Source organism: Astatotilapia calliptera, chromosome 6, assembly GCF_900246225.1.
Source record: "Astatotilapia calliptera chromosome 6, fAstCal1.2, whole genome shotgun sequence".
NCBI lineage: Eukaryota > Metazoa > Chordata > Actinopteri > Cichliformes > Cichlidae > Astatotilapia > Astatotilapia calliptera.
In genome coordinates, this window is record NC_039307.1 from 4,486,056 (window position 1) to 4,502,918 (window position 16,863).

The 16,863-nt window shown below is 40.0% G+C and overlaps 1 protein-coding gene across 2 annotated transcripts in view; it reads right to left on the bottom strand.

Moving 5' to 3' along the window:
- Nucleotides 1-13,997: 13,997 nt before the first annotated feature.
- LOC113023615 (endonuclease V) overlaps nucleotides 13,998-16,863 on the bottom strand; it is a 70,597-nt gene continuing 67,731 nt past the window's right edge. For both annotated transcript variants that reach the window (XM_026169805.1, XM_026169803.1), the window contains one exon: nucleotides 13,998-14,302. The gene's annotated coding sequence lies outside the window, so the exon portion shown is untranslated. The remainder of the gene's footprint in view (nucleotides 14,303-16,863) is intronic.

Sequence of the window (16,863 nt, forward strand, 5' to 3'; positions counted from 1 at the left end):
TCTAATTTTGCCATGTTTGGGGTGTAAAGTATCAGCTCTAAGACTTTATGGGAACCCTGTGATAAGAATATTAGGGTCATATCACATCACAGCCAAGCAGTAAAAACGAGTTTTATACTGCAAAGGTGAAACATGCCGGCTGAGCAGCCGGTTTAAAGCACAGCTTGGTGCACCAGTGTGGTGTACGGCAACCTACTTTGTTGTCAGGTCCCTCAACACTAATCTTGAAGGATGGCAGAAGTTTATAGAAATGTTACAAGATTTACAGGTATACTGCCATAAATACTGGAAAAGGACAAATGACAAGTTTGAGGCTCACGGAGACCTTTAGGATTCATACTCTGGGATGTCTTTTAAATTCTTTATTTATTTAATTATTTGATCAAACTGTTGATTCCTTTTAGGCAAAAAATAAATAAATAAATACTGCTGCTCCGTGAGGTCCTGCTGGCATTGCAGAGATAGGCGAATGGTGTCCTCTGGCATCCCCCCTGGCTTTGGCAATACTTTGCTGGGATTGTTGGGAGATAATGGTCCCGTCATAAATTTGTCAGCCAGGAGATGGGTTTGTGTGCAGTTTGGGACCTTTGTTTTGTTTTGAGTTGAGAAGAGTTGAGCTGGTGATCAGTTTAGTTTAGTTTTACTTTCTCTTTTATTTATGGTTAGGTTTAGACAACAAACATGTCTTAATTAGTTTAAGGTAATAGAAGCTCCTTCATTAGATTTAGGAGCAGACTGTGATTTTGGTCAAAATATGTGTATTCACAAGCGTACATGTGTGATGAACTGGACTTTCTTTGCACCGATGCCAGAGTACAGCTTACATGAACTTGCGAGACGCCGGCAGCTATGACAAAGTATTAGATGTCCTGGGAAAGAGAAAAGTTGTGAACTGAGAAAACTGATCACACACTGCAAACCCCAAAGCCACAATGCGACTAAAACAATGGTGCAAAACAATAAATAAACACTCAAGTAGTACACTGCACAGTACGGTTGCATATTTTCATGCTGTTTCCCATTTTGTTGGCTTGTATCCGTAGTTTGTAGAAGCAGTTACATTTTCAGTCATTGCTGTCACTGAAGTAATTTTGTCTCCGATGAAACAGAGAGGAAAACTTTTAAGTGCATAATGGCTTCTTTTAGCCATGACCTCCTTGCACACTTTGGAGTATAACTTTTGAAACCAGTTTCCCTAGATTTTAAAGCAGACCTCCTGTTTTCTTCCCTGAAGCAAAAGCTAAGAAATCTTGATAACACCACAAGGGTTATTCTTCTACTTATTCATGCAGAAGTGAGCTTCTAGAGGGAATTGTATGGCTCCAGGTGTAAATCTAAATGAGACATCTGTTCTGTGTAAATAGGAAGATCCAAGAATTATGGAACATGAAAGTAACATTTCTACAACTGAATGACGTTTGGTAATTTGCTCAGTGTATGTTAGCAAGTGAAACCAAGTTCACAAAGACAGTTAGAGTGTACTGTGTAATGAATGCCTCGTGGTAATAACCAACACACCGTTGTTCACTAGTCGTGACGACTGTTCGATTCAGTGTGATTCATCTTTGCATAAAGCTTCACTGGCACGGATATTGTTCTGAGTGTTGCTGCTGCGGCAAAAAAAATAATTACATAATATAACATATAAATAAGTTGGAATTACATAAGCAAGTGCAGAGATGCAGCAACTTTTTCTTGGATCATCGGCTGGGGATTGAGAGCTGGCAGATGATGGAGGGAAACAGTCAGAAAGAACCGAATCAAAGCGATGATTCAGCAGTGGAGTGAAAGCCAAACAGAAGGCATGTGGCCACGAAGTTTGCAGTGACACAGCATTGAGAGAGAGAAGACGCTTCAAATGCAACCCGGAAGAAAGGAGCTCCCCTCAGAAAGACGAGAGAACGCAGCATGGAACAATCGTTTTATGTGTTTCTAATAAGCGTGTTCACGCAGTACTACTGTACTGCGTGAACACGTTAATGTAGCTGTGACGTGGGTGATAAGTTGATTTAAGCTAAGAGAGGTGCCATGAGACCGTTCAGTGCTGTGATGGCGAGGGGAATAGTTAAAGGATTATGTACAGAGTTCTCTGAGTTCCCTTTATGCTGCTGTAGCGACAGCATTGTTTTTGAAAAGGGCTGTGTCCATCAGTTATGTACTCAATGCTATTCCTGCATCTTCCAAACATTTCAGAGAAATGGTGATATCTTCCACTGTCCTCAGAGTAGATAAAGCAGCAGCACTCTTAAACTGAATGTGAACATCACGTCTGATTTCCTGCTTATTGTCTAGAATCCCACAAGACGACCAGGATAACAGTAAATATATCCTGCTAATAAAAAACAGAGAGATATTACAGAGCAGTAGTCTGGGGACGAGGTAAATCATGTCCTGCCTGCTTTATGGGGCCATAATTAATCATCCAGTAAGACGTGAAAGTTGTAGCTGAAATTATAAACTCATCAGAGATGTGTTTACTAAGGTCACAGACATATGAGCCAGGGGGCATTTTATGGTAGACTGATGGCGTGCTGTCTTTCTCTTTCGTTCTCTTGCTCTCAGGTGTGATAGAGCATGCCGGAGGTTTTATCTTTCTCTGTTAAATCTAAGCTGTACAACTTCTGAAAGCCTATGATGTAGCCTACACCGTCACCTGATCTGCACCTCCCTAGAAGTGTAACTAAATGTTGCTTCTATGAAGCCTGCAATTATTATGAGTAGCCTGTTTAGCAGCACTTCCTCCTGTGCATTTTAGCTGCTTAAGTTTTTCAATAGATCAGTGTTAGAACAACTAAAATTGCCTCGATATAAGGACTCGCAGATATCAGCAAACTCTCCCTTGGTTCCCTGTATTCTGTCTTCTGAACTCATAACTGACTTCACAATAAGGAAACTGTGTTGGACCAGTGGATTCTCTACACTCCTGCCCAATTCCCCATTTACCTTGCATTATATTTTTGAGTTGTCACAGTTCATTAAACTGTAAACCCATCCTTGCATTGTGCATTGGAGTCTTTTAGAGAAATGTTAAGAAAGCTTTCTAGCCCACTTAGAGAAACCATGCCCCACTGGTGCCTTTGTAGTGTGGTGGGAGAAGTGTCCATGTAGTCACAACTAATTCCAGAGGACACCTGCACACAGCCTTGTGCACACCCTCAAATGAGGACATTTATGTCGGCCCAAAGTGGGCTGCTAAGTGCTCACTGAGGGTATTAAATGATAGTATGATGATTAATTGTTCTTTAGCATTGATTTTCCACAATCCTCTCCACTCTGAAAACCATTTCTCAAAAAGATATTCCCTCATTTGAAGTTTTAATGATGATGATGGTGGGCAGTGCTGTATGATCCTAATTGTCCATAGGTGTACTATTTACTACACCGCCTACTACTGTAAGAACCAACCGGAATAGAAACGTGTCACCGTAGGATAAAGGTGATGTCTTGGAACAGCTGGTTCTCAAACTCTTTGGGTGTAATTATTTATTGTTTGGTAGGTCAGTCCTCAGATCCTGTGAGTCTGCACATCAGTGTGCTTGGGAAAGATACTGAAACCCAAAATGCATCTGTGCAAGTGTGTGCAGGATAGTTTGAATGCAGTGTGAACAGATTATGTGGATTAGAGTGCTCAGTTAGAAAAAAGTAGCACGTTAGTTTCACTTCATACTCTTTGCTTGACCTGCAGTGGCTTTGTGCCCACAGTTTGAGAACCACTTCTTTGAGTTGACACGAAGGTGGAATAAAAAATCTCCTGCAGTATAACAAACACTTTGTCACTCTCAACTCATCCCAGCCTAACACATTACCTGGAACCTCACCTTGTCATATTTTAATGTTAAGCCTGTATCCTTTAGGGTAATATTCTGATGAAGAAAGAAGAAAACCTCCTGCTTTCCAGTTTAGAAGATGAAGGGCGTGTGTTAAAGTCTGTCAGACCTCACTGCATGGTGAAAAATGCCAGATTTAACGCAGGGTTTGGCTAATGCTTTTTCAATGTGCAACAGGTCCTGACCAAATATTACTCTGTTACTAGTCAGGAGTGAGAATGGGGTGAATGTTTGTTCTGGTATTGAAAATCCATACTGTTAATACTATGCAGTTTAATAATATACCTTACTATTTGTATACAGACTATCCCAGAAGTCTGTGCACCTGTATGGTGAGTGAAATTCTAGCACTTTATTAGTCTGTAATTTCACTTTATTTAGCACGTATACAGTATTTGTTTGTTCATTGCACTAATATAGTTTATGGATGTAGTTTGTAGTAGCATGCTAGCTACCGGTAACTGATTAATAAACCCTTTTCATCCAAAAACTGTCACATTTTACTTTAAACATCAGCATGGTGGTGGGCAAAACAAAACAACCATTGCCACTGTGGAACACTAGCTGGTCAGTGTCACCAGTTTAAGGTCACTGAACAGAGGCCTGTACTACAAAGCAAGTTCACCATATCCAGCATATTTTTTCTTTGGCTGACTTCATTTACCCTAACATCGGCAAGGTTTTTATTAAGTGTATAAGTTAACTCAGGGTTTATCAGTCTAGTGATGAGCAGCTTACATGAACAGCAGGGTGCATCTGCATGTCACCATAGACAGGTCCACTGGCAGCAGAGCAGCTGATGTTGGAAGCTTTTTTATGGGATTTGCTGAAATGAAAAAAATAAAAAATAAAAATGTTTTATATCCTTTAATTTCATTAAACACAGGTTTGGTTGATCTGAGTTTGGACACCAAAATGCAATCAACTATTTCGGGACCCAAGTGCATCACATAATTTAAGTAAACCCACTTCTGGTAATACTTTATGCACAACCAAAAGCACTATGCTCTATAATATAAAACCACAATGGCCTTACAGTAATTTGATGCTAGCTTCTTTATGATTTTAGTTCATCCTATGGTAGCACAAAGCACATTATTTAATAAAGTCATGTTAAATCTACTTATAATGATGAAAATCAATCATGGAGTCTCCATAACTCAGTTTTATCCCCAGTCTTGAGTGACATAAGCAAACATACATATTTGCAAAGAACATCTGCTTTTAGATGAAAACTGTTTGAGGGAATCTGATGGTCTAAGGCCATCACAGGAAGAGGTCCTGAGAAACAACCCTAAAAAACATGTCTTCAGTCAAAGGCCCAGAGTCTAATATTAATGTTGTGCTGCAACTTTACCCCAAACAACTGTCAGCATCTTCTTCACAGCAACATACTGTAATGAATGAATGCTCCCAAGCAGCATCACACATTTAGAAACATTTATTAGTAACACATGGATTGAATTTAGATTAAAATCAAAGAGGATAGAATCATAAAAATGAACATAAGTTTCTGCTTATGTAGCAATCTAAATGAAATGTTTTTGATGCTGTGCATCTTCATATGACTAGAGGCAGCTGAACATAAGGCCAGCTAGCTTTTCCAAGTCTCCCTCATCAATGACTTCACTGCTGACCCAAAGACAGCTTGAATCCTGTGTCTGTTTCTCCTGTTAGCTACATGCAGGTAGCTCAAAGACTCATTAAAAATCCTTCTTCTGGTCTTGTGTTGTACCCAAATCCCAAAGGAATGTCTGGAAATCTCTTGCGATTCCACTTAATTGTCTCAGACTGACCTTCACACAGAAAAACAAGCAAATAAGCCTCCATGTATAAAAACATTATTTATTTGAACCTAAACCATTCATCTTTTTCCTAACAATGGGATTTTTTTGTCTGTACTCGTAACCCAGCAGTATGTTAGTACATAAACTGAAAAGTGAGTGAAAACAAACAAATAAATGGAAAACACAAACCTCCTAAATACACAATGTGAAATGTGGTCCACTGGTTGACACTCTTGTAATTTAGGCCACCATAACTCACCTACAGTCTCATTATGCAGACTTTGTCACTCTTGCAAACAGGACTTGTTTTCTCTCCGTTTCCAATACAGCTGTTACACAACAAAGTTTGTCTTCTACTGGCCTTGGCAGCGAAAAGGTTTTTGATAGCTGAGTGTTACAATTTGGAGAAATGAGTCAAGCGTTATCGTATTAAAAAGTAATGCATCAAGTAAGGGAGGAATGATATAACTGAAGGGAGGTTTTTAAATATTAAACCTGGACAAAAATCATTTGAATCAAACTGTAATATGTCAGTAAAATCCTGCCCTGCTCTCTGCTTCTGCCCAAGAAGCATCTGTTATACAGCTTATAAACATTTTGCCATGTCATAGCAGGAAAATCCAATTTGTCATCAATAGCGCTAATGAGTACTGCTTTAAAATTTAGGTGAGTCAATATCCAGAATCCTAGTATTGACCATGCTCACATAATGAAGAGACTGAGTGGTGCTGAGACATGGGTGGTTAAGCGTGTTCTTTTTCTGCTGGTAGACAAAGCAGAGAAGAGCTCTACAGTTCACAAATTTACTTTTCAGATCCACTTTCACAACTGAAACCTCTACAGCCAAACCAGGCAGCTATGAACAAACACACAGTGTAAACACAACACAATAATAATGGATTGCATTTATATAGCGCTTTTTCGAGACCCTCGAAGCGCTTTACAATTCCATTATTCATTCACTCTCACATTCACACACTGGTGGAGGCAGCTACAGTTGTAGCCACGGCTGCCCTGGGGCAGACTGACAGAAGCGAGGCTGCCATATCGCGCCATCGGCCCCTCTGGCCATCACCAGTAGGCGGTAGGTGAAGTGCCTTGCCCAAGGACACAATGACCAGGACAGAGAGCCAGGGGATCGAACCGGCGACCTTCCGGTTACAGATGCACTTCCCAACCTCCTGCACCACAGTCGCCCCAATAAGCATCAAAGATAGAGGGAGTAAAGCAGAAGGAGTCGGAAGTTTCTCTTCTGGGTTGATGGGGCTGAAAACAAAGTAAAAAAACAGAGAGTGGAAAATACAATATGTCAGAAATGTGCTTGTTTTAAATGTTATATACCTATGTGGTATGTGACTTTTGTTGCCATGATGCCAGGTATCTCTTGGAAATGAGATTTTTTACCTGGATAAATAAAGGATTAATAAAAAATTTTACATTCATTAATAGTGTTAAGTTGTGCAGGATTTGCAACATGATCATCTTAAAAGGCATTCGGGATATCAGCATCTTGTTTTTGTTGGTTTGTTTTGGGGTTTTTTGGAGCCGATAGTGACCATTTTTAGATGAAAAGGTTGAGTACTAAGTTACCAGCTAATGCAAGCAAAGTGGCTCCATGTACTGTAGTGGTGAATCACACTGACACAGAAACCTTCAGGCTGGTTACAGTTTACAGACAAACAGACAAAATCACTCACTAAAGCTGAAACCTTCTCACATCCTCATTTAAAATATTTGATACAGCAATACATTTAACTTCTGTATTAAACTGTAATAAAACTTTTTAGAAAAACCAGATTTGGGCTTAACCGTGTAAGTTCTGGGTTAACCTTAGTTTCCCGGATGTTTACTGGGGTACATCACAGCGTACTCATCAGTTTTCTTGAAAATATCACCACCATTCCTTGAAGATCCCTCGGACCTCGAGTGGACGGACTATAGGAGGATTTAAGGTCTAATGGTGTGTTAAGTCTTTATACTTCTGGGTCTTATCTCAAATTTTCATGTAGACCAAGTGTCTGTTTGAACTATATTTTTATATTTATTATTTACTTGCTCTCAGAGTGTTAAACACCACCAGTAAGTGCAACTGACGGCATAAAAACTACAACTGTCTTTGCAGATCTAAATCAGATTCCCCCGACTCTAAATGAGTGTTATACTCTGTTGTTGACCTTTCTGGTTTCAAACAGGCTAAACTTTATAAATAAAGTTCTTTTCCTGTTCACAAACATTCATGCAGTGCTTTTAAAACTGAACTACTGTACCCTGTTTTCCTGTTACTGCTGATTTGTTACGCTCAGCCTGTATTGTGTGTTTAACCTCTTGACATTTTTCTAACATTGCAATTTTATTTTCCTTTGCAAAACCAGCTGCTCTGCTGCCAGTAGGCCTCTCTTCAGTGACTGAAGCTGAGGACACTTTTTGTGGTAGTTTTTGTAATTTTCTGATATTTTTTTTAGTCCTGGAAGTCAGATAGGACTTAACAAACCAGTGGATGATACCACAGTGACCATTAGAGAAACTGGAGGCTCTGGTATTTAGGAGTTGGCTTCATTGTTCAACCTCACTGGTTGCCACTTGGTGCAGATTCATTACAAGGATACTGCTTCCCTTACATATGTTTATATCCTGTAGTAGATATAAACATTCATGTAATTGGAGGTAGCTGGAAAAATGTTAATGTGTTGATGCGGCGTTGGATTAGAAAATGCTCAAAAGACTCATGATATGTTGTGACAAGTGATGCATTTTAGTATTTTGATATCCAAGCTAGTGTTGGGATTTATATCTGTTAATGTCACATCAGATGGAGGTACGCAGACTCAGAGGCGGTGCTCGCTGGAGACGTTTAGAATGTTTATTTACAGACAAGAGGTAACCACAGGGCACACAGATGAACAGGGTTAATCTGGGGGAAGATCCAGGTTATAGCGAGTCCAAACATCCAATCCTCAACATCCACGTACACGCTCACGGTTGGAGGGGGAAACTCTCTCTCTCACCACACTCCAGGGACACAACGAACGGGACAACCACCTGCACGCAAGGAAAACGAACAGTCACTGAGGGAAGCTGCAGGGAAAAGCACGAGACGTCAACTAGAGAGGAGCCAGGGTTTCACTGACGATGCAGGTCAACGTTCCAGTGATGAATGGCTGTCCATTTGTGCCTTAAAAAGGGCTGTGATTGTTCATCTGTTGCAGGTGGGTGATGAGCAACAGGTGAATAGACTCAGGATCAGTTGAGTGTGTGTGGTGTTGATCGTGGGCTCACTCAAACGGGGGAGAGAAAACAGGAGAATCCACTGGGATATCCAGGGCCATGACAGTTAAGAAAGGATCTCTCTCCTCTTCTGGAAATTAGACATAATTTCAGCACATTGATTTCTGATTTTGGATTGTCCTTGACAACTTTGAGGATATTTTTCTTTGACGCACAGATTGAACCCTCACATTACACTTAAAGAGGTTAACAGAGGTTCTGCAGAGGTGAGAGGCCGGCACAGAGAGGACACAGAGCTGGACAAATGTAGATAGAGCTCTTTAGTTTCCAGTAAAGAATTCCTGCACTTCACTCTAATGCAGACAGATTCTCATCTGCTTGAACACACGGTGTTTCCCTCAACCAGGAAGGCGCAGGGGGTGTGTTCTTTATGTCCGTCTTTTGTGCAGCTCTGTATATGATTTCTGTCTTGACCTCTTTTATCTCCATCCAGCTGAAAAGCACCACAAGGTGCAGGTATACAGTAGCTGCTCCAGGAGGGAGACACAGACAGTTAATATTTAATGGCTGTAGACTTCCAGCTCTTGAAGAGCTGGGGACCACATGAAACACTGTTTGATGGTTAAACCGAGTAGTGAGAAATCAGCTGGGTGAAACCTTCGGGATAAAAGTGACTGGAAGCAATTCATCTCTTCTTTCTGCTGGAAGTCGTTCATCTGAAGGAATTAAATATTGTTTTGGATCACAAAAATTGTTGTTTCCCATTTCTGTGATTCTGCACAAAGTATCAGTGACAGTGTGATGCTTACACAGACACCAGCATATCAAGGAATACCTCTCAGTGAAACAAAGAAAAACAAGGGAGTCTTATTCATCTACACATGATAAAAGGTCTGGATGTTAAGCCTTGTACTACACAGAGGTGACTGTGTGAGACTCGGATTTCAGTCGCTGATGATCAGATGTATAAAATGTCTGTTGATACACTTGTGCTGGTGTTCAAATTGGCCAATAGTGGCTAGATTAAAGCAGGAGGCTTGAGGCAAAGAGGTGCACACCAACCACATGTTTCGTCACCAACATGAACATGAAATGAAAAACTAGAAAATCTCACCCACTGGTGGCACCCAGCAGCCTTTTGTCATACGAGCACTGATTGACCTACAAGTGATTCATTTGTGAAGAGCAGCCTGATCAACAAGAATAACCAGATTACATGTATTAGACTGAATTTTAGCAAAATCCTTTATAAACCAGTCACCTAATTTAAAGAAGATAAACACGCAGCCTGTAATTTCACCAGAAATTTCCAAAATATGTTTACATCTTCATTTGGTGCCTTTCAAATTACTTCCATGTGCACAATTTTTCCCGTGCTATCCCAATACTTTGTTATCACATTCTTTACTGTAAATTCCTAAGTTAATTTGTAAATTTTTGTAGTAAATTGTAAATATTGTAAAACTTTTCTTCTGTCATTTAATGGTCGGGCATTGTACAGCTACAAGCATGTCATACTGTGTATGGTTGTGTGTGTGTGTGACAAATAAAATTTGAATTTGAATTTGAATCACAATATTTCCAAAATTGCCAGTGTGTGAATCCATGATTTGTTTCATTGAGAGAGAATTATTTAGAAATCTTTCTAATGATTTCACAAACAAGGCTATTTCTATGAAAAATGAAACACATGACAGAGGCATTTATTAAAAGCTCGTTACAAAAACAAAAGGTAGAAACAAAGACAAGTTTCAGTCCTTCTGGCAGTTTTAAAGTTTAAATAAAGACACAAACAGTCAGACACGGCCTCCATCTTGACAACAAAAGGCCATTCTGCATCTGCGGCACTGTTATATAAGACTTTTTGAAGGATGTTACCTCTCTCTGTTGATTTGTTGTTATAACTAGCTGCATGTACGGTATTTTATTAGAGATTGTTCTAGGAAATGCTAAAAAAACCATTTAGTCACTGAAATAAATATCTGTGAAAAAGAAATGTCATTAAATACAACATACCTTCTGTATTTCACATTCTGGTGGATTTGATTTTCTTCACAGCTGTAAAGAAATTTGTCAGCCTGCTGCAGACTTCACCGCAGACACTCACTTTCTATCTCTGATGACTCCACACAAAGGAGAGCTGAACTTTTCTCTTTCAGAAAACCACAGCCTTCACCTCCATCTCATTTTTGTTTGGCTTTGCTGCAGTTCTGCTGAAATGCTGCAGCAAAGCCTGCACTCATTTATCCTGGTCGTGCCTTCAACAGTTTGACTCTTTAGCACTTCCTTTTATTCTTGTTCCAGGCTTTTAAAGACAGTTCCTCCTTTTGCTGTGTAGGCTTGAAAAAGAGAGGAACTCCTCTCTCCACTGATGATTACGGTCCATTGCTTTATCGTCTGTATTTTCTCCTGACCTCAGTGGTTGAAAAATTAAACCAGTGTGGATGTGCTAAAACCTCCAGTTCCTCTAATGGCCACTTGAGATCGCTGTGGCAAGATCTGAAAACTGCTGTTCACAAACGCTGTCCATCTAATCTGACTGAGCTGGAGCTGTTTTGCAAAGAAGAATGGGCAAAGATTTCAGTCTGTAGATGTGCAAAGCTGGTAGAGACAGACCCTAAAAGAGGTGGTTCTACAAAGTATTGACTCAGGGGCCTGAATAATTACACAGACCCCACTTTGCAGTTATTTATTTGTAAAAAATGTTTGGAATCATGTATGATTTTCGTTCCACTTCTCACGTGTGCACCACTTTGTGTTGGTCTTTCACGTGGAATTCCAATAAAATTGATTCATGTTTGTGGCTGTAATGTGACAAAATGTGGAAAAGTTCAAGGGGGCCGAATACTTTTGCAAGCCACTGCATATATGTACATTGTAACCATAGAACCATATGAATAAAGTCTATTTTTTCTTTGACATTTGATAAAATGTTGCTTCAAAAAATGCCATACAATTTTATTTATGCAGCACTAAATGAAAACAACAGTTGCATCAAGGTGCTTTATGTTGTAAGGTAAATGTCCTACAATAAGAAAACCAGAGAACACCCCAACGATCAGACACCCCCTTGGCAACAGTGGAAAGGAAAAACTCCCTTTCAACAGGAAGCTCCCAGCAGACTAGGCCGATTGTGGCGTAACATTCTACTTTAAAATACCCCAGGAACCAAAAATACAGATTCCTCCCAGCGTTACTCGAATCCAGAGTAATGCCATTCAGAGTAAGCATCTAGCTAGATACCACATTTCTAAGATTTTTAGGGCCAAGTTCAATAACTTTAGTTTAATCTTAATTTAAAAGCAGGAAATTAAAGGTCACCCAAGTGCTTTATGTCTTTAAGGCTTCCTGCATGAAGGCAAGCAAAATCTGTAGTTAAAAAGCAGTGTGTGACATCATGTTGGTGACGTACGGGATATCAAATAATGGTTAAGACTGAACTTAAAAACTAAGTGGAGTCAGAAACTCATATGCAGCAAGATATGTAACTCTGGAGAAGAGGCCAATATGAGAACTATACAAAGATTAAAATAAAAACAAGCCAAAAAGGTCATAGTTTATGTTCAGTCAAACAACTTGTTTCTTTAAAAACAACAGGGAAAATGGAGAAGACAGAAATGCTGCAGAGAGAACAATAGCAGAGCTGTCAGAACAGGACTGCAGGATCACTGTCCTCTGTCAGAGTCCTCGGGCGCTAAATAACGAAAAAGCAAAGATGCCCGCCTGCTCAGTGCCTCTGAAACACAGCGACCGAGAGGGGAGACGGAGGAGAAGATGGAGTGATTGCAGATGGGAAAACTGTGAAGCAAACAAAGAACTGCAGAAGAAACTGTCAGATTGTCTCTCTGAGTGTCAGCTCCTCCCTGACCAGTGAAGCTGAATGCTCCAGTACCAACAGTTTACTGAAGACAGAATCCAAAAGAAGAAAACATCCAGTAGCATTTATACCGCTAAAGCCTTACCTTCACACAATTTATGGAAGACTGTAGTCCCACATTAAAATATGACCAGGTGAGAGGCACAAGTAGGAATTTATGTGTGAAAGGTAATGCTCAGGTGCCTCAAACCATCATTTTTGTAAAGTTCAGGCTGAACTTTGGTTGAAATTTCTATAGATGTTTAACAGAATATTAATCTACTTCCTAAGCAGACATCTACCTGATGGGTTTAATTGCTGGTTGAGCAGCTGAGCTATCAACTAGATCCCCTGTACCCAAGCATTTAGTTAGGGTGTGCTGGGAACTTCTGTCAGACACTCCAGTTCACAAGATGTTCAATTGCTTCCTCCAGCACAGCTTCAGTTGTATTCATTAGGGACTTTGAGTTGAATAATGAGTCATATAAAGGGTTGGTTAGCCTGTGAGACACCAGAGGCTCCGGAGGGAGAGTGTTTTAGGCATGTCCTAGTACAACGTGGCCCTAGAGCAGACCCAGGACTTGCTGGAGAGATTGTGTCTCTCAGTTGGTTTGGGAAAGCCCCGGTTAATTTGGAAGAGATGGCTGAAACTCAAACCTGGATAAGCAGCAGGTTGGGTGTTTACATGTACAGAAACCTCTTAGTAGCAAAACACCTTTCAGACCTCCTAGTTTCTCTGTTCACGACCAGAATGCAATTTCAATGTATTTTTTTTATAGATGAGGCTTTCGAATTCCCTGAGATCCCTGATCTCATCAGCAATCACTGCAGCAATTTTTAAGCAATATCAATGAGAGCAAACATTATTAGTTTGCAATCAGTCATCAAGGATATGATATCGCAGTCTGTTCACTGTGTATCTACAGTATAGTATTTGTCCAGTGTTATAAGATACATACTTCACTCTGTCCAGTCTGCGGTTTTCATCAGCTGATCCTCCGACCCCTCCTGCTGATCAATACTGCCCCATCTGACCACTTCTATTCCTGGCCACATCCCTGCAGAGTCAGCCCCCTTCCCCCCCCTGCCCTTTTCCGCTTGCCTCGCTGGGACCAGGCTGGCACAGCGGTGCAGGTTGCCAAGTCCAACTCATTTAAAGAGAGACACTCAGCGACAACACGTACAGGATATGGCCAAAGTGATGTTTGTGTGCGGTTACCACATGCAGCCGTTGTAGCTCACCACATAATTCAACATGAATATTATACACATATTAACAGCTGACAAGCACTCTGCGGCAGATCAAGGACATTTATGATTTATTTACAAGGTTCCCAGAGTAAAAAACGGAGTGACCCAAAAATGTAATGAGAACAGTGCATAAAAAGAGCCACGCTGACCCATATCCAATTAAAATATGGGGCAAGTACATAAAAAGATACAGTTAATCTGACAGTGTCTTTTTGGCAGAGAGTAAAACAGCTTTGCTTTTAAAAATTACCACACACACACACACACTCACACACACACACACTGATGGACTTCTAAGGTGTCTTCTGTACTTGCTGGCTTTTATCTCTGACATCCTTCTCTGCATCATTTGCAACCTGGCACAAGAGAAAGAAAGACAAAGAGCAAACCATTTAACCAATGACACGTAATACAAACTCCATTTCACTGAGTCAACAGTATTAAAGACCAAAAAAGAACAATCTTAAAAGCCGTTTAAGTCAGCGTAACTGATGGTCACATTAAAATGAAAGTCATTTAGCATTCAGTGTCACCTCAGACTGCTAAAAAAACACTTGAGCTTTTGCCTATTAAGCATTTCAGAATCACTCCTAGAAGTTTAACTGAAAATTAACCTCAAACTTAAAAGCACTCATACTAAGTGGGATGTGAGAGGTATTCATTATGCTGGAAGACTGCATAACATTGCTCTTTTGCGCTGCAGAGGAGTAGAGATTTTGGTCACATGTTGGTTTCTCCTACAGCTCCGGCTTTATAAATATTAGTAGTAAAATGTGACATGCAGAAAATATTAGCACTTTATTATGTGTAGATTTTATATATATCGGCATTAATCGATTTATCAACCTAACATTGACGGTTGAGATTCACCTTTTTGAACATATTACAGTGGCTGGTGTTAGTTTGTGGTTCTCGCATCTGCAATTCACTTTCATAATTTTTTTTCACGAGTCAGTGATTTGGATTAGAGGTCTGCGCGGGAATGTTTTTTTAGTCCCGCTCCCGCCCGCTCCCGCAAGGTTTTGTACCGCACCCGACCGCTCCCGCTGTATATTCAGTCTTTGTTCACCCGCTGCCCGCTTAGAATAATTTTCTACCCGACCCGACCGTTCCCGCTAAATTTAGATCTGGTTTCCAAAATCTCACATTTAAATGGGGTACCACCAAAAAATAGAGATAACAGATAAAACTGCAGGTTGTGCAATGATTGTATTTATTTTTCTTAAACAAGATGCATTTATCTGTCAACATGCAACATTTATCTTTTAACATGGAAAACGTGTTGCAAAAATAAAATAAATAAAAACGAATACAGCATTGTGGCCTACTGCAAAAAGCACTGATCCATGCGCTCAGTGCGTGTAACAGGCGTGAGCACTGGCTGTACCAGTGCTCAATTAGAATGAGGAAATCACAGATATGCTGTTCCGAAAAAATGTCGGGCACGCTATATTTTCAGACCGCCCGCTCCCGTTCAAATTACACCAGAGTTACCGACCGCTACCGCATTTTATTTGGAAATTTATTCCCGCGCCGCAAGAAATCTGGTCGGGTCCCGCGGCTCCCGCGGGACAGCCGCGGGAATGCAGACCTCTAATTTGGATGTGTGACTGAATACTTTTGGCAATGTAGTGAATGTTATTTAATTATTCATAATGAAAGGTTCTTCTTTGGCACCAAGTGTGGAGAACAAAAGAAAGAAACGAGTTAACATCATTGAAACAAACTGTAAACAGTATCAGCCCTGAAATTCTTAATTGGTGCATCCCTGGACTGTAAGCTAGTAGATGATGATAATATAATGATATTAACATATGCAAACAGAAGCGCTCTGGTGTCTTCAGAAAAAGTCAACTGTTGAGTAAATGTATCACATGGTTGTTTTTAATTAAGTTGTAGAGTGCTCATACTGAGACGCCCAGCTGTGTGAACAGTTTGATTTATGAATCATCCACAACGGTCATCACTTTTTTAAAAGCTTCTCTATTTTACCTTTATTAGACGGGCACGTAAACAGGAAGACAGGAAACATGGAGATGGATGATTGTTTTTAATTTCTAGAGTGAATCTGCTCCTCAATAATATTTTGCCACCATTGTCTTACAATAAACTTATAATTGCAGATACATTTGGAGTGATTTGGGTTTTCTTTTTTTCTTTTTTTTTTTACATTTAGTCAAGATTTGGACTGAAGGTGGACCAACAAAGACAAAAACATCTGAAACTGAAGTAAAAGTGAATGTTATTGAAAAGCTGATAAACTAAAGTCCAACAAACAATGGAAAGAAAAGTGAAAAACACAAACTGGTAAACTGGTATCAGAACCAGAATCAGCTTTACTGACCAAATCTGTGTACACATGTCACAGTCTGGCTGCAAAGCTGACTGTGTGGAGTGAGGAGGCAGACCCATGAGCAACACGCAAAGAGACAAAACAAAACTTGAGCGTGACAAAAACAAGCCATTTATTAAGGCTGACAAAAAATGTACAAAACAAAAGGCAAAGATGAAACTAAACAATAACCTAAACTGGGTGAACTAAGATTAAAACATGAAAAAACCTTTAATGTTTGACAGACTAAATGCACACATGAGGTGAGCAGGAGAAGTGGAAACACATGAATGAACATAACAACATCACAGGGGGAGAGTAAAATTAAACACATTGAACATAGGAACACAAGACCTCTCCAAAATAAAACAGGAAACATAATGAGACGCAGACATGACAACAAGAACTTGACAACACAAGACACGCAGACATGAAACACATGAAGGGCAAGGGAGACTTAACACAGGGGTTGAAGACCTAGTCCTGGTAGAAATGAACTCAGAAAACCTTAGAAAAGAAATTAAACATCAAAATAAACTAAAACTCAAAATGCTGGGTCAACATACCCAGGTTTGTGACAACACG